Raw genomic sequence first — 18895 nt, forward strand, 5'->3', positions numbered from 1 at the left:
ACAAGCACACAAGAACCATGCACTGAGCTGAAGGCAACAACCCGGCCAACATTAGCCTTGAAACAAATGCTGTGGTCTGTCTGTGGTCTTCTCTGCTAGTTTTGGATGATGGGTCCTCCTATGGGTCACACCTTGAAAAAGGTTTTTGGGCAGCTAGATTGTGCATTACAAAACTTTGCAAGGTTGCATTTGATGGCCAGAGGAACAGAACCTGATCTCTGTGTGGAGCTGGATATGGAAAGGAAGGTGAAGAATCTTCTCCCATCAGGGCTAAGTAGTCCTCTAATGCTTGATTTTTCATCCATTGTTGTATACATTCTTAGTGGTTATAAGTGTTCACTGTTGTTTTCTGTAACAATTTCTGTCAGTAGGGAATGTTCTTTTTGCTCTTAACTGCGGAAATTCATTAAGGACTCTGACTTTGGCACCCTCTGGGAAACAGTCCGGAGCTGACAGCAATTAGCTACGTGGTAACGAATTAAGCTGGCCTTTTATTGTGTTCCCTTTCAGTGGCACCCTTGCTGGCTTTACGAGAGCAGTGGCGTGGGGACCTGTCTGCAGCCCATCCAGCTCCTGCTCCTGCCTGGTGGTGCTGGCTGCAGCAGGTGTCTCCGGAATGTGCATGGGAACAAGGTCAACATGCAGCAATACCCAGTCCTCTCCCAGCCTCTGGGAATCTGTGCAAGGGCTTACTGAGGCAGAGGTGGGCTCTTTGCCTACGTGACAGCAACATAACCTTTATGATGGACTGAGCAGATTGTGAGGTTTCCCCCCGCCCCTGCTGGGAATTGTCAGGGCACTGGCTTCCTACATCCGCTTGTGCACTGGGACCTGTGCTCTGATCCTGCCCTTTAGACGATCGGCAAATGTTTAGTGGAGACAGCTGCTTCCGGAGCAACTTGGCATTGCAAAGGGCAGATTTATCAGCAGGCACAGCTGTGTTTCCAAGTGGCCGGATGCAGCTGAGGAAGCCCCTTTCCCTATCAATGTGCGAGCATCTCCACATCCCTCATGAACCAGAGGTATGGCTTCTCTTGGCGCTGCAAGGCCACGCACGGCATAGCCTGTTCTACGCCCTCCGAGTAGACCTGCTGAGGCATTCCAAGAGCCATATGAAATTAAAGGGTCCCTACCACAGAGGGGAGCAGCTACATGGGGGCGAATGGGCTGGGCCACAGCGGGTAGCTTTGGGTGGACTCACATCTAGGCAAAGGGGAGCAAGGGGTACTTGGAAGAAAAGTCTGCTGAAAAAGAAACCACTGTCCCCATGGGGAAACGAAGGCAGGGAAGCAAAGGGATGTCCCAAGTCATATCTCAAGTGAATAGTAGAGAAGACAGACCTGCCTAACCCACAGGTCTCTGTTCACACCTCTACATTGCGCTGGTGCACTAAACAACCAAAGCCAAGTGCAATGTTTTTGCAGTGTTTTTCTCACCTGAGTCGATCCAGGTCCAAGGTCAAACTCAGTAGTGGAGTTAAGATGAAAGCCAAGACCCTTTTATGAGAAGAGTCAGCCTGTAGCAGCTGGTCTGGGATTTCATTGTGGCATCCATGACATCTCCTTCACTTTGGACCATCACGGAAAAAAGGCAGTTAGACCAACTCAGACAGTCAACTCCTGTCCCCAGCAAAAGCTGCACTGTCTTTGCTTGCAAAAGCAAAGCTGCACTGACTTACTGTCATCACACTTCATCTAACACCTTCAGCTCTCAAGCAGGCCAGGTTTTGACAGAAATTTTCTATAGCTAAACTGTCTTCCCTCTAGATTGGTAATAATTATTTTTAAGTCAGCTTTGACTCCGTTTTGATTAACATGACAAAGAATACATCCTGACAGTTGTATCTCATGTGATGTTTTTGGAACCAAGCACTCTCATGCGCTTTTTCAAAATAATTTACAAAATGTAGTATGTTAACTATGCTGCTCTGAAAGAATTTTAAAGATATTTCACAAAATGCTGATATCACAGTGAAATGAGTTGGTCCTCTCTGGAGAAGCTGTTCCACTTGACTCAGAGGTCTGAACTACTGTTTTCTGGGAACTCTCCAATTTCTGACTCATTTCAGCCTGGAATGTCTATTGGAAGCATGAGACTTTCCTCAGTTGCAGTCCAACTCCACCAACACTCACAGAACATAACAGCTGGTAAGAAACTTGCCACTACCTAATCTGCACCTTTCCAACAACCAAGAACATCAGTTGAGAGGTGACTGTCTGTTTCTATCAACCCTTTTTCATGTTGCTCAGCCAGGACCCTGTTTGCTTTCCCTAAATAAACTGCAATAGGTTGGGGAGAGAAACTTCCCATGCCAACCCTCACACCTCTTACAGCAGGGGCTGCTTTCTCTCGTAACCATCCTTATGTCTTTCCCACTTTTGTGGGTATTGCATTATTTTCCTCAGGCCTTTCCATAGCTGAGTGGGTTGTATGGATCCTACTTACAACTTCTCCAGCGAGGCAGAGATACCATCAGCAAAGATGCTGCAGAGAGCTGCTAGTTTTTCAACAGAAGTCGAGGAGCATTCCTACTTTTTCCATCGTGCCTGGTGTCTTGCACAGGTCTGTCCCCACTGAGAGACAGCAGAAACGTCAGCACCCTGATGGTGAAGCACTGGGAAGTTTCCAGCTGCTCCATGGCTGGGCATAAAGCTTATAGTGGGAAGTTGGACTTTTCACTGGTCTCACCACAGGCAAGAGGGCAGAGGGGAAGGCAGGTGATTTAAGTGCAAAGTAGGAGAAGAGTAATGGAAAGAAAAAAAAAAAAAAAAGAAAAAAATAAGAAAGAAAGAAGAGAAAAAAAGAAAATAAGAGATTGAGATCATGCTTGGAGAGATGTGCAGCTAACAGCTGTTTCAGAGTGAAAGATGTGCCAAACCTAATTCTTGCATTTTTGTGTTTCAAGGGTGATCCTTGCTATGTCAAGGTGTTTCATTTCGTCTATTTTTTAAACATTTGCTTTCGGCTTCTTCAACTACCTTGTCCTGTGAAACCTGTTTGAAATGAAAGTCTGGGATCCTGGGGACATTTGTGTCTCTAATGCCCTCTGCCACCTTCTGTTAAAACAGAGAGCTCTGTTTACTTCAGATACTGTAAGAGGCCAACTGACCTGTCCTAAAAACTCGTGTTCTGCTGATATCAGTTCTTCTAGAGAACTTTATTTGTTCCTGGTGTTGTGACTATGCAAAGTCTAATCTGCAAAATAAAGAAAAAAAAGCTGTAAAATAAAGTAAAACCAAATAAAAAAGCTGGATTGTCTGACAACTTGATCTCTCAGCCTTGCTCAGTTACTTATCTGGCTGCAGAACGAAATGTGGTTTGAGGAGAGCAGATTTAAATTCTTATTAAAATCAGGAGGAAGGAGGAAAAATTATCAAAGCAAAGAACACAGCCAGGTTATTGTGCTGGACATGAGAGAAACTAGTAGAAACTAAGCCCTTTTGGCCCAAGCAGCATTTCGACCTAATTTTCCAAGACAGACCAAAGCCTGGACTTTGGTCAGTGCCAGGCAGCTGGACAAACACTTTGCAAACATGATGCAGGTCTGAAAGGGCTGCACAGCCTAAGCCAACAGCTTAAGGTGAAGGAGCCATGGAAGGGTTTGAAACACAGCAGCACTGTGCTGGTGGGTGTGGGAAGGAGCTGACATCCTCTCAGCCTGGAGGAGGTCTGGAGGAAGAAGTCTTCTGAAAACCTGAAGTTATGCCTTACTAAAGGCCTTTTCCCTCCTTGAGTTTCAGCACCTGAGCTCACCAGAATGCTCTCAGCATCACCCTCTCTGCTTTTGCCCCGCATTTATGCAGCAGCGCCAGCTGACATCAAGGACAAACTGTCTTGAGAAGGACCCTGGGCTTTACTCAGGAAGGTGCTTTTCTCTCTGCCAAGCTGAGGCACTTACCTGCTGTTTAAACTCCTGAACAGACCCCTACCAAACCTGTATCTCATTTCCTCCATGCCTTGTCCATCTTCTTGTGGACACGTATCCACCTCATCCACATCTGTGCCAGGAGAGATTTGGCTGAGCTGCAGACCAGGGCTGAGAGTGCCCACTCTTCTTCAGCATCTGCTGGATCATGGTGAGAACTACCCTTTGGGTGCTCAAAGCTAATGCTGCAGGATCCTGAGATCTAATGACTGGCTGGAGGCAGGAGAGGGGAGAGCAGGAGGAACAGTAAATTCCTTCCAAAACCACCCACAAAGAGCAGCTGGAATGCAGAGCGCAAGTATGCTGGGGAAATTCCTTTTAGAAACAGGACCCTTTCACTTCATTCAGCCTTGCAAAGATGTGGAGGGGTATGGGAGCAGAGGGCACTGTCCTTTCCTTGCAACATAAGGTCTGTGAATGCTGAGATCTAGCCAGGAATATTACCTGGGCAAGTTACCTGTTTAATGGTGAGCTCCCATCTTCCCTATGAGAGGACAGCTAAAAATCCTTTGCTCCCGCCTGAGACAGTCACGGCCGTTTGGCAGACTCCCATCAGGCAGGAGCTCTGTGGCTGGTGCCACCCAGCAGCAGTCCTGCAGAGGCACAGCATCTTCTGGGAGCAGGGTTGTGCCTTCTCCCTACTCTGTGCTGTGCTCTGTGATGGTGGGTAAGGCTGAGGAACCAGGACTCACTGTGGGACTCAGACCTGCTTGGGGCCATGTGAGGCTGCTGGATGACTGGAGCATCCCTGTACAGCCCCAGGGAGGCAGATAAACAACAAGAGCAGTGTCACCCTTGGCCCTGTGGCTCTCCTCCTGTTGGGGAAATACTGCCTCCACCCCCGGTGCCTGGAGAGGTATGCAGGCTTGGAGAAGGCATGGATGATTGCTAACATTGATGCCTTGTCTCAAGGCACACTTGCTTATTCAAAGCATTTTGGTCTCCTCCATCAGTCCCCCCTTCCCTTCCAGCCTCTTCCTCCACCTTGAGAGTGAAGAAACAGCACACAATTGTCACAGTGAGGTTGGAAGCTCCAAACAGTGGGAATGGTCTAAACTTACAGAAATGTTTAAAATCAGTTTTCCCTCAAGTGCTTGTAGGCAATAAAAAATCCACAACCTTCTTTTCCCATTGCTTAACTGAAAGAAACAATGAAGAACAGGAGTTTCTCACAGCTTATGCTTAAACAAAGAAAATTAAGCTTTCCACTACTCACTGCACAACTAAACTGCAGACCCCACTGCCACTGGATGACGTGGAGATCAAGAGAGTAAATGAGTTAAGGAAGGGGCCCAACAAGTTCATGAAGGAAAGCTTTCTTGGAAACTATTAAAAATGATGGGCTGACTGCAAGTCTTTGCCAAAAGGTCTCTCTGCTAACCAATGGCACAGCCAGAGGGGGAATCCGGCACTTACCAGGCTATACTCTCCCACAAACATTTGCTCCTGCCCACCGTTGGAAGTAAAATATTTGGGTTAACTATAGTTGTTGGACTCCTTCGGTCCAGCGTTAACTCTCATTCTTTTTTTTTTCTTTTTTTTTTTTTTGGCTCAGTTTAACAAAGCAGGACAATTTGGACAGAAATGAGACTTTTGCTGACTGTTTTAAAAAAGCATTTATTGCCAGTTTATTGAAATGGTGGTTCAGTCTGCAGGTCACTATCTACTTTGCTTTATGCATCAGGTAGAAGGTAGCTAGAGTGAAGGGCAGCGAATGAGAAGTCATCATAGCGAAGGCAGGTTCCCAGAAATCACACATTTCTCTTCATGCTGTGGGCAAATGTTTCCACCTCTTTCATGAAGTGAAGGCACAGCTCCTCCTGCCGTGGCAGAGCCACACATTGGATGGCCACCAGCAGCCCCACAGCTCCTTCCATAGCCTGCAAAAATTAAGCATGGTGCTGAGTCAGAGCATCAGAGCACCTAGGGAGGCACCAGAAAGAATGCTGTCTTTTTACATTATAGGAAAAGAAGACAAAGGAAGACATGCAAGGGGAGAGTTGTCATGCTGATGTACACCAGCCTAGTTGCACCACATGCAGGATAGTAACATGATGTATGCAAACTGCATTACTAAACAAGCTCCCACTCTCATCAGGAGATGTGTACAAGCCTTGGGACAATGTGCCAGTCACGACCTTCTGCTAAGACTTAAGCTCTTTCCCCACTGACCTCTTTCAGCCTCTTATCCCATGGGTCCTGTAGTGTCCTCGGTAATGCTTCGGTTCTTGTTCATCAGCTCTTGTAACCGTGCTGACAGGCACCACCCCAGCAGGGAAGTTTAAGACATTGTGTAGATTGGTATAGGAAGTTGCAGCTGTAAAAGATCACACAGAGCATGCAAAATGGCAAAATTTATAGGGCTGGGCCAGCAGCAGCTTTCAGATGATAATTCGGGTTGAAGGAACTGTAGACTGGAGTTGCTTAATCTGAAGAGACCATGAAAACATCCTGCTTTCAAAGGAACTTCTGATGGAGAGGTTTGAGGGTCACATGGCTGCTGAGATCAGAGAGAGACGCGTGCTGTCACCTGTCAGTCAGGTGGAGGCTGGATCTGCTCAGAGAGAGACGGATATGGGTATTTGACCTGATTCAGAGTCTGCATCTATGTTTCCCATACCCCGGGGAAGAATCCCAGCTATATTTTCAAGATAATTCAGATGTCCAGTTCTGTAACACCATCTTGGGGGTTTTTGATCCCAGAGGGCCATTGCTAGAGAGATGGAGGACCCTGACTGTTTGCTGGAAGCTATAAAAAAATTGCCTTTTTCTGCGTCACATGCAATGAGCCTTTCTGCTATTTGCAAGGTCTTGGGAAATGTAAGATGGCCACATCCAGAAGAGCCTGGCCTTGTACTAAGGTCTACCACCTCTCTGACAACTATCCTCATAGCCACTCTCTGCTGCAAGAGTAGCTCTTGGGCTTCCTACAGGGCAGACAATGCAGGGGAAACTCGCCCATGAATGACTGGGACAGATGTGCCACTAATTTCTGCCCCATAATAATCCAAACACCTGCAGCTCAGATGAGGCGGGGGTATGAGAAGACTCACCCAGAGGAGATCTCTCCTTTGCTTTCTGCCCCAGAGCAGAAAGCACCGCAGATGGTTTGAGGAATGTCCAAGAGACCAAAGTATCTTGCTCCAGCTCTGCTCATAAACACCACCCTGGATGCATCCAGATACACCTCAATGGAGATTACCAAATAGCTTCCCAGTGTAGCCATGGTTAAAGGCTGGCCCCAGCATGGGACAGAGAATCATATCCAGCCTTGGCTTCTTCCATTCAGCGATGAATTTAGTGTGGTAAACGTAGAAGGAAAGACAGAGGAGATGACAAACAATGTCTGTTGGACAGCAGTGGCAGATCAATGTCTTAGAGCATGGGAAAAGGAGGAAAAAATCCTTCCTGGATACAACTGAAAAAAATCTAATAAAATCTGAGCTGTGCTTTGGAAGAGCCAATGGATTTGTTCTTCCACTCTTGGGTTTCCTGTCAGAGTTCCATTTGCTGCCCAGACCTAGACATTAATGCTAGGTGGGCATTTCAGGGTTGATTTCTTTGAGTATTTGAGTATCACAGGAATGCTTCCTATAAACAGTTTTTTCTTTGAATGTTATTGAATGGAGATCAACAATGGTTTGAAGAATTATGTCTAGCTGACTAAAAAGTCAAATGTCCTAAAAGCCTTGGTTATTTTGGTAGGAGAATCTAGAAGACACGAATTCAAAATATTTCCAACAAAACCTTCTTTCATTCTGCATCAGGATACAGGTAAGAAAAAGAAGCAGCAAGAGACAGCTAGGCAAGCCCGAGGTCTTCCCCTCACAATGCAAGAGGCACAGCTTCAGGCTTGCACTGTAGATCCAAGAAAGATCTAGATTTGTAGTCTGGTTTACCAGTTTTGCTGAACATCAGGCAATGGATGAATCCATCCTCAAAGAGCTGTTCCACTTTGTCTTAGTAAGCAGACATGAATGGACCACAGCATGGCTGCTTCTGCAGCCATAATCTCGTTACGGGGACACATCTGTCCCATGGTCCAGCCCTTGTTCTGCACAACTCTCTTACCCCAAGTTTTCTTTAAGGGTCTTCCACGTCTCTCTTGAAAGCCCCAACCATGAGGCTATTTTTTAGTCTGACCTCAATTTCCATCTGCAGCCTGAGATCCTTCCTGCTGAAATTTCAACAAATGAGATGGGTTTCCAGGAAATACAGTCAGTGTAGCTAACCTGATTTTTTTTTCTGAGAAAAGCTGGTCACTAGCCAAAAGTTTTGAGTCAGCTCTTGTTTGCAGTAGACGAAAAAATGTGAATAAGGTTTCACTGAAGAAAAACAATTCCAAATATCTCTGAGGTCAACAAACCTTTTCAAGAGTTTTATTTTTGGTTGTTTTTTGGTGGTTTGGGTTTTTTTGGGTGTGGGTTTTGTTGGGGTTGTTTGGTTGGCTGTTTTTTTTTTGTTTGTTTTTTTTGTTTGTTTGTTTTTTCAGGGGGAGAGGAATCTGTTTTCACCTAAAAAACCACCAAACCTGTTTCCTTCCAGACTCCCATCAGCCCAGTGATGAGGCAGGTTTGTAGGAGTTTTTCCTCTGCCCTGTAATCTGTCAGACGTGCAAGCGAGTGTGCACATCCATCAAGTGACTGGCTGCGTGTAGGCTGGGGGCATGTTTCTTCTTGGGGAGGGTTGCAAGGGTGTCCCAGGGAACACAGATCCTGCCTTGTGGGAGGACACCAAAACAGCTCAGTTTCTTCAGCCTTGCAAAACACCAGCTGAAAGGGGATACAATTGCTCTCTATAAATAGATCAAGGACAGGGCAGCAGTGGAAAATACCAGAGAGGAGAGGCACTATTTAAGCTCAAGGACAGGAATAAAATGAGGATAAACTGGAAGAGAATAAACAGCACGGGAAACATGAAGATTTCCAACCATTAGAGCAGGGAGGAGAGAAGCTGGCCAATAAAAACAAATGCAAGCATAAAACTCAACTAGTTTTAAAGAGGAACCTTGGTTGGTTTGTGGGCAGCACAGAACTCCCCAAATGAGTTCATATGAAATCCGCCTAAGCCAAAGAGTTCACAACCACAATTTTTGACTCCTAAGGTCTCTGCTCAATAGTTCAAGCATGGTCTTACTTGTGACAATAGCACCTAATGACTGAAATGAAGGATTTTCACCAAGAGAGAGAAAGTAGAAAAAATGAAGCCTCATCTTCTTATACTATTTCTGCTTAGAAAATGCAGAGCAAAGGATAAACTTTCTTCACCATCATCCAATAAGTAGAGGCCACCACGTGAACATCTATTGTCTTGGGCTCTTATAACTTCTTGCAAAGCTTGACTTTCAAAGAGCCTAGCTGCTTTATTTCCACATAACCCATTTCCAGCCCCGAATCCATCACAGAGCTCAAAGCAACTGCTTAGAAATTTCAGGCATCTCTCACCATATTCAGTAAGGAAAAAAAAAAAAAAAAAAAATCACATTTCTGCCACTGCTCCATGCTGATCCCAGAGGTTTTTGGCAGATCTGGAAAGGTGGCAGAATCAATCAGCTTTGGGACTTTGGCAGCAGAAAACAATTAACAAAATGCACAGACAGTCCATTGTTATGGGAACTGCATGACCCTTCTGGGAACAAGCTATAGTATCACCCAGCTGATTCCACTGGGTTCAGACGTGCTTACAGGTACATCAAAAGAGCTTACACTAAAAGCATGCCACCAAAGATCATGGGAGTCTTCTAAATTCACTTGCTTCCAGTTTGGTGTGTCTCTGTCTTCACACCACACTGCACCCGTGAGCAGAGACCTCTGCATTAACTTGGCACCTGAATGCTCTGGCTACTGGAATCATAGAATAGTTTGGGTTGGAAGGAACCTTGGGTTGGAAGATCATCTAGTTCCAAGCCCCCTGCCATGGCAGGGACACCTCCCACTAGACCAGATTGCTCAAGGCTCCACCCAACCTGGTCTTGAACACTTCCAGGGATGAAGCATCAGCAACTTCCTCAGGCAACCTGTTCCAGTGCCTCACCACCCTCAGGATGAATCCACCTGATGAGGAAAGTAGCCCGTATCTCTCTGTGCTGATCTCCATGGAGACACCCTAGCCCTGCCATGGCGAGGAAGCTTGAGTTCTTAAAAATAATCTCTGGCTGCATAGCCCTGGATAACACTGTGCTAAGCCCAGGTGGTGCCAAGGCAGCTCATATTCATCTGGCTCAGCCTGTGCTGCACAGCTCCATGACAGGGCTTTGCAAAGCAAGTTGGCATCTATCTGTATGAACCAGTGGACACATCTGTGTGCATCCTCTTTCCCTAGAGCTACTTCAGTGCTTCTTACCCTACTCAGAGAGTGCTGAGATCATGAGCGATTCATGGGTACTTTCAGTGGGAAGAGGAAAACTTTGGATTAGTCAACAACAATGCAATGGAAATAGCTATCTACCATGCAATTGCATTTTGGACACACTTCTTGTCCTAGCAGAAGTGGCTCTGAAGAACAGGGGTGGTTTCCAATGAACTGGTTTTACTCCCACATTGATTTGTATATTTAATCCCAACAACCCATGCCAATAAGGCTTTAGACCACACTGCTAGCGCTGGTGTAGGGATGCTGTTTAGATCCTTGCTAGTGATATCCATTCTCTCGGGGCCCATTGCTGGATGAGCTGTACGGCTCATGGGTTCCTGAAAGCGGATCATGTTTCGACCTTCCCATGCAAAACTCCCACAAAAGGCTGTCAGACCCACTTAATAAGTTCAGCCGGAGCTTAGGGACTAAGTGTATCGAAGTGTATTTCACTATGAAGCCCATCAGGCACTTAATATGAAGCAGCAAAGCAATCCCAGAGGGGAGCAGCCTACCTCTCCGCACGTGGAAACTTCCCCACCTTGCAGATTTCCTATAACACAGAACACATCCACACACTTACTATGAATTTCAGAATGATAGCCAAGATCCTTTTCACCAGAGCAGGAAGCCTGTAAGTATTGAACCGGGATTTCAGGTTGGGATCCACGATGTCTCCTTTGCTGGAAGGGCAGAGAGTGAAGGAGAAGTCAGGACAAACCACCTGTGCCATAGTTATAGCAACAGAAGTGCTGTTTCTGAAGCAGGGTTTGTCTTAGAAGGGAGCTGTTAGAAGACAAAATCTGCCTGTTTCAGTCTGGAACATTGAACAAGAGATGCTCGTGGGGTTTAGATGCTCAGGTGTAAATGTGCACTGGAAAAGTTATAGAGAAATAAGTACTTTACTGCCTATGTTGTCAGTGTTATAAGGGCTCTGGAGTGCTTTGCAGCGATAGGGCCATATACAACCGTGGCCATGTTTCACCTTGAAGTGAGTGAGCAGCTGGGTGGGTGTTGGGCCACTAGCCAGAGCTAACCCACCACATCTCCATAGGGAGCTCTGTAATGTGTAATGTTTCCCATGTGCCATGGACTAATCACACACATAAAAAAACCAGTTGCCACAGCACTGCTGACACACGGTATCTTATTACCCTACCATATTATCTGTGTGTGTGAACTGCTCTTGTGAAACAGCTGCTGCTCATTCTAAATTCATCCTACCAGAAATTGCTCCTCTGCTGCCTGTTGCTCAGTTGCACTCACAGGAATATAAACACTCTGGATGAAACCACTGGCTATACACTGCCAAGTCTCATGGCCCACACTGAAATGGGAGTTTTACTCTCAAGCAGTTGACCAGGTGAGAAGCACCATCCAAGAAAATCCCTCTGGTGAACAGCTCGTCTACCATGTAGTCCATGTTTGTCGGTGCAAAGGAAAGAAGCTGCAAGAAAACCATCCCCATTCAAGAGGCAACAAAGATGAATGATTCATAGAGCCCTGCCTTTCTATAAGGTGAGTGGGAAGTGGTGGGAAGCTTAGGCCCTCCTTGCTCCTGTAGGACAGCAAGACCTCATTTTCAAAGGGACCTGCATTAGCAGCATCTGCTCACTGTCCTTTACTGTCTCCAAGGCATTAACACATACTGTGACCTAGCACAGGCTCCACTCCTCCACACATCAGAGAAGAATTTTTAGAGGCTTCAAAACATGAACTATTTTTAATTAATTTGCATCACTGGAACAGCTCCCATATAGAAATTCCCGCTGGTGGAACCACAGAATAATTTAGGCTAGAAGGGGTCCCTCAGGGATCAACTGCTCCGAATCCCTTCCCACTTACCCACCAAGAAATCTGTAAACTGTGTTTAGCAGCTAAGGGATCATGGAAACTGTTGTGAGTTTGATATTTATGGGAATACCAACATGATGGGAAAAACAGTGCTTTGGAAAAGGGTGACTTGGAGATATCTGAAGGTGATTCTTCTGTCTGCTAGGCCAGGAACATAAGCAAGATCACTTTGATTTGTGAAAAACCCTGTTGCATGTGCCTTCCTCTTCAGGATCCTTGCAGGAGGGAGAGATGGTCCATGTTTTATGGGCAGCAAAAGCGGAGATGGGAAGTGACTTGTGCAAACTCTGTAAGGAGCAGGATAACAGCTCCAGGTAACCACAGGCATGAAAGCCCACCATATGCCCTGCATCCTGGAGAAGCTTTCTGGTCTGCTGTATGACCCATTTCATGCTGGGCAAGGGCTGGAAGTAGCTATCTCCTTGATAACACCCAATCTGAAGTGGCTTTGAACTGGTGTAAACCTGTGAGGAGCCATCACTTGCACACATGAGATGTACAAGATCAGACCATTCCTAGGGCTCAGGGAGGCAGCAACTGAGGTCTTCTGGGTTGGATGAATGATGGGAGCAATAGGGCTGGTGGAAAGCAGAGTTGTCCAGAACACAGGTCTGCAGCAGTGGTCCTTGGTATGGTCTTTCCGACAACACCTCCTGCCATGCAAACATGTCCCAACTTTGAGATGGCAGGTCTGATAGCATCTGTACAGACCACATGTCTGGGATACCTGGCTATGGAGAGTTCAGGGGCTGTTCCTCTAGAGTAAGTGACTGGTCTGTATTGTCTGGGTGTCAGGGACAACTGAAAGATCCTAGGACCTGAGCCAGAAAGATGTGAGCAGCTGGCAGAAGCAGAGAGCTAATGGCAAAGGGTCATGATTTCTTAGGTCAGTGACTGTTGAATCAGGTTCTCTAACTAAAAGTGTGAAGGGTGAATTCCTCTGATCAAGAGAAATCAGCTCCTTTAGGGATGGGCCATGATGGAGCCAACACGTTTGTTCTGGACATTTCTGGGAAGGGAAGGGGTCAGTTTCTGGCAGGTCTCATCAGGGCAAGCCAACAGGGACCTGCCAAACCTCCTGTGTAGCTGCTTCTTATGGCTGCTTATGCTGGCTTCCCCCTGTTCAGAAGGACGCTTGCTTCCCTTGGTCCTTCAGTATCTTGAGATGTGAAACCAGACAGGAATCTCCCAAGATCTCACTTTGTTGATAGGCAAATGGAGGCCTGGGATTGCCTCTGAGCCTTACCTCCTATCAAAGGGGACGGGGGGCACGGTGGGGTCCAGCTGGAACATCTCCTTGCAGTGCAGCACCTACATGTAGAGGGACAGGGTGTCCACATCTCTCGCCATTAGCCCCAGAATCCCTGTCACTGAAAGCACAAAGGTCGTATCACTGCAGGCAGATGAGCTGGTGCTGTCTCATAGTTACTGGTAGGGGTCCAGGATGGAAGAGTTTCAGTCAGGCCAGGGAAGAGGATTGGGGAACGAGTGTAATGTGCAAGAAGTGAGCAAGGAGGTCCAGCAGGGACAATCTGTAACTCTCAGAGCAGAGGCATCCTGCTGAGGCTGACCTTCTGGGCCAGGCTTCTACAGGCACAAGGCTCACTCAAGAGGAACAAGAACTGCAGCCCTCCTGCCAACAGCAATACAGCCTGGCAGCAGCTGAAGCCAGCACAGTCTCCTGGAAGCATCTCCAGTGAAATATCCCAGGTCTTTGGGATGCACATCTCACATTTCCCACTGCTATGCACTGCATTGCATGAATGGGTGTTGCTTCAATTCTGCTCAGATTCAGCCAACACCTACCACCACCAAGAACAGAATAAATGGTGTAAAAAGGTATTAGCATAAGGCAGGCTCTGGTCTAATAGACTGCCGGTTTTGACTGGCCATGAGACACATAACCGAGCAAGCACATTCAATGGCATTTCAGCAGCAGAAGGAGATGTAAGAAGCAAAGACTTGACAGTAATAACACGTTATCTGGATGGACTTACTTGATTTCATTCCTATGATAGGAGAAACCACACCCAGTTTGCTAGGAACTTAGTGGGAGAAGCAGATTAGCAGCAGCTCTTGCAGCAAGGCAGGTCAGCATGCTGAGTTGCAGACTTTCCATTTGCCCCTAGTCAACATCTAGGAGGGCAAAAAGGTCCTGCAGACTTGACACCTTTTAGGCTAGGAAGAATTCTGTGGTCTATAAGCTGCTAGGGTCTAGAGACAGTTTTTATCGTCTCCTTTCCCTGGTGCATCTAATTCGTCATCTGTAAACAAACCACCTCTGATAAACAGAAAACTCTTACAAGCAAAGCAAGGGCTGGAAAACAACTGAAAAGGAGATGACCCTGTAGTATTTGCTTTCAGCTTCCAGAGGGAGATAATCACGTGTCATTAATAGAGCCCTTAGGCCTAGCTGACACCAGGAAACAGGCAGGTTAGGGTGCTAACTTAAACCTGGAGGAAACCACAGACACTATTGAAAAGTTTGATGCACTGCAGGGGACACTTTGCAGCCTCCATGGTGGGTGGAAGAAGAGGACAGATGTTGGGATATACCTGATCCTGTTGCCTGTGAGTTTGAGCCCACCGAGTCTGCAGAAGCTGAACAGCAGGCAGATACATCTGACCTGATGCTCAGGATGGAGCCTCCCCCTGTGATCAGAGCTCCCTCCCCTTTCAAGAAGCCAGGGCTCATCTGGTGGTTGAGAGGGTTCAGAATCTGGCCGAAGACGAGGTTGCTGCAGTCATAGCTGGGGAGAAGTCCAGCAGATGAGTTAGGTACTTCTGTCTCTGCAAACCATAAATACAGGGCACAGAGCATCTGTGCAGGGATGAGTGTGGAATTAATCCCAGCGGGTAGAATCAGCACGAAGTAGATTTGTTGGGACAGCTGAATTTAAGAAGAAAGAGGCATCAAATATAAGAGAAACCATTTCAGATTGAAATGAGGAGGCAATTAACTCAATGTGCATGATTAGCTTGGACAAGGGTGGGAGCTTGTGCATGTGGGCTCACACGCTCTCAGATAGCTAGAGTCACATATCATAGCATTTTCATGAGGCTGAACATGCAATTACTGTATCATCATCTGTGGGATGCTGGTTTTCATGAAGGAGATTTCCCCCTGGCTCTTTACAACCTGGATGATGATGCTGTCTTCTTCCTTCACTTAGCGCAGAAACTTCACCATCCCTCCAGAGGAGACGTGGCCCTTGGAGATGGGAAGCAAAGCTCTTCAGATACTAGCAGAGATGCTGTTTGGAGCTGTGGCAGACATAAGTCCTCCTGTGACAAAGTTCCAACCTAACTTTTCTCACGGGCAGAACAGGACCTGACTACTTCAGGGAGCAGGTTAGAAATTTCTGCAGAAAACAAAATTTTCATCAGAAGAAAGGCAGGTTTGCTGGTCCCACAATATTTGGTCCAGAACATCCTTATCTGAAGGAACTCTCAGCCAGTTCTGATGAAGATGGGACGTCCTGGCCTGTTCCGAGCCCCAGGCCAAGAGGCAGGGAAATTAGGGATGTACCTTGCAGTTAATGTGGTCCTTAATGCTGATGGGAATGCCATAGAGCAGCCACTTCTTTTGCTTCTTCAGTTTCTGGAGCTGATCCTCAGAGCCATGAATGAAGTTTATCACGCAGTTCACCTCCTGAGTCACCTCCAAAGCCTCTCCAGAATAGAGGTCAGCAAGACAGATGAATGGATGGAAAGAAGGAAACAGTATTTAAATTGAGTTTTTAAGCTGAAAATTTGATCTCCTCAAACCACCAGTATTCATTATTCAGTCCTTACCTATAAACTTCAGATGTTTCTTGCTCAAGTAATTTTCTGCCCTGGATCTCTGTCTACTTATTTGCCCATAAGCCACCCTTCAGCCATCACAGTATTGACAAATTGTAATTCCTGGCATTGCTGGTTCTCTCAGCAAATGAGCTGGTTTTTGATTTGAAAGCCCCCATTGCAGAACAGCCTTGCAGCATCTCTCCCATGCTGGAGCTATCACTCACTTTGCCCATTTAGGAGTAGAGGACACTTTCTGGGGACAGGGACCCCTCTTTCAGCTTCTGCACCACCTCCACCATCGTCAGTGAGAGGACATGTGCAGTCTGGGTGCCTGGGTTCTGCAAAGGGTAAGAAATTGGGTGCAGAGGGAAGAAAACAATAGAAAAGTCTGGTGTTGAGGCTGCAAATATCCACTTCTAACATCCACCCAGCAATGACCTTATGGAGAGTTTTAGGAGACATTCCTTATAGAAATGCAGACCTCCCACACAGCACTGCATGTGCTGAGGTGAATTTGCTGACGGGGAATTTGCTGAGTCTTAGTTCATGAAGAAACCAAACAGGCAGAAAACTGCTTCTTGACTGGAGAGTTGCATGAACCTGTAAGAGAGGTTTGACCTGTTTACTCTGCTGCAGGCCTTCACCGCCCTTGTAACTCATAGACAATGTGTTGAATAGGAATTCAACCAGCTAAATTTATCATTAACATGGGAAAAAAAACCTGTGTGGGCTCCCTCCCAAGGAAAGAATAGTAGGTGGTATTTATTATGAGTTTAAGACAAATCCTGAATCCAAGGACCTGACCTCCTAAAATCCCAGTGCTTTACCTGGGCATGGGCAGGAGGAAACAGCTTTTGGCCACCAATGTGCAGTTGTTGGAGGGATGTGAAGCCCCCGCTGTATTTTGAGGATGATGAGGCAGACAGGTCCCTGTGGAGGGGCAGAGATGAGAAGGATAGGAGACAAAAGGTTTGGCAGTAGGGATGGATGAGGAGAAAAGGGCATAGGGAGCTCTAGGGTGGTGATCTGATTCAGAGGGTTCCAAACTCCAATCCGTCTTTCATCCTCAGGATTCCCTTAATGGGTCTGTATTAAGAAATACTTCCTTTATGCTTTCTTTATGGGAGGGTTTTTTGTGAAAATGGAGAGTGGTGACCCTCAAAAAAATTGGTGGTGATCCAAAACATGCACATGCCCTAGCTAACATTCAAAGAGGGATTAATCAGCACTCTCTCATTTCTTTGGTTACACAAAATACAATCCCTTCCTCCCACACACACTTTTTGCCAAGTTACCTCTTGCTTAAACCTGTGAACTGCCTTCTCCATTCGCTCCAGGGCCAGATCATGTGTCCTCCTCATCTCCTCCATCCTCTGCTGGATCTGCCTACGTCCCAGCCATTTTGATAGTGCAACGGCTGCAGCTGAACTGCAGAGCAGAACCGAGAGGGTGGAAAGATCACCCTACAATGGATCTAGGACCTGCCACAGTCACTCTTGGGTCATGATTTCTCTCCCAGCCCTTCCTGTTCTGGTCCAGCTACAGACACCTGGGTCTCGCATCTTCTCCTAAGGAGGGCTGACGAATGCAGACTATGCGGTTGACTGCTGTGCAAGATCAGCTCTGAAGCAGAGTTGCATTAACTCCAGGAATGGACTTTCTAGACCTTGGACTTTGAAAGGGTCTGCCTGCTGGAGAAGCATCGTGGGTTGTGCTGCAAAGCAGTCCGCTCAGCTCACACTGGGTTTGGGGGGGTGTCCCCCAAGGCTCTGTCTCCCCAAGCCACTGGCTGCTGCTGTACTAGCTACAGACAGGGAACAGAGCTGATGATTAACAAAGATGAATGTCCGCAAACCCCAGGTCTGGGCTATCCCTACTATGCCCATGTCTAATAATTAGCACTTAAGGCTGTTAACTGGAGGCGCTCAGCCACCACCTCTATCCGTCAGGCAGCAGCACGTGCAGCCCTTTTGAGCCTGAGACAACATAGTTCTGCTTGTCCTGGGGAATCTGCTGCAGGGGGTGAAATTGCACCTGTTGGAGAAGAGGTTGCACAGGAGAGACAAGAGTATGAAGGTACAAGCAGGACACTGTGACTCTCAAAAGGCACTGTGGAAGCAGCTATCTGGAGATACCTTCAAGGAGTACGACTGCTCCGCATCATTTTCAAGTCAAGCCCCTTTGAAAAGCCTTTTGGCAACCCAGATCAGTGGGTGAGCACTTTGGGGAAATCCTCTCTGATGGACCCAGTATCCTATCTGCTTTCCAGTTTCTAAGCCATCTTCCATCCAGCACAAGGCAAAGAAGCTGGACTATGCAGCCTTGCCAGCCCCGGGAACTGCCTCTTGCCATGGGTGATCCAAACCCATGGGACTGCCTCCAAGAGCATAGAAAGGAGGGACTGAAAAATCAAACTTCTCTCAACCCTCAAGGGTCTGCAAACCTACGGGGAAGGAGCAGGAGATGTCTGAAAATTCATTGCCAAGATGCAAGGCAGCATTGCCATATCTGGAGACAAGCTGGCTCTGCTCCAAGAGGTAGGGTAGCAGAGCTTGTAAGGAGGCTGCATCCAGGGTAATCATTGCTCTCTGGTGGAGAGGTCTTGTTTGGGGACTGAAAGCAAGTGATCATGCTGCTATCACGTTACCTCATCTGTTACAGACATGACCCATGCTATTATTCCTGTGGCAGCAGGGAGGGAGATCAGGGAAGAAGCAAGACCTCGTAGAGAAATTAGTTGCTGACTGGAAAGGGGAGGAGGATCCTCCCTGTTCCCTGTTCGGCCAGGAAGGAGAGCAAAAAGAGCTAAACAGCTTGATGTGGATGTCACCAACCTCTCCTCACTGACTGCAGGGATGTGGTCTTCATTGCCTCATCCCAGCCTTAAGCTTCAGTGCTGCCATTCACACCAACCTCCCTCTGTCCAGGCTGGTCTGGGAGCAGCCTGCAGCTGGCCCTTTTTGGCAACCTCAAGTCCCC

General features: G+C 47.0%; 1 pseudogene; it reads right to left on the minus strand.

Annotated features, from left to right (window-relative positions):
• Positions 1–9403: 9403 nt before the first annotated feature.
• LOC104349209 (vitamin D3 hydroxylase-associated protein-like) lies at positions 9404–17421 on the minus strand (annotated as a pseudogene).
• Positions 17422–18895: the final 1474 nt, after the last annotated feature.

This window comes from Leptosomus discolor, chromosome 3, assembly GCF_034619465.1.
Source record: "Leptosomus discolor isolate bLepDis1 chromosome 3, bLepDis1.hap2, whole genome shotgun sequence".
NCBI lineage: Eukaryota > Metazoa > Chordata > Aves > Leptosomiformes > Leptosomidae > Leptosomus > Leptosomus discolor.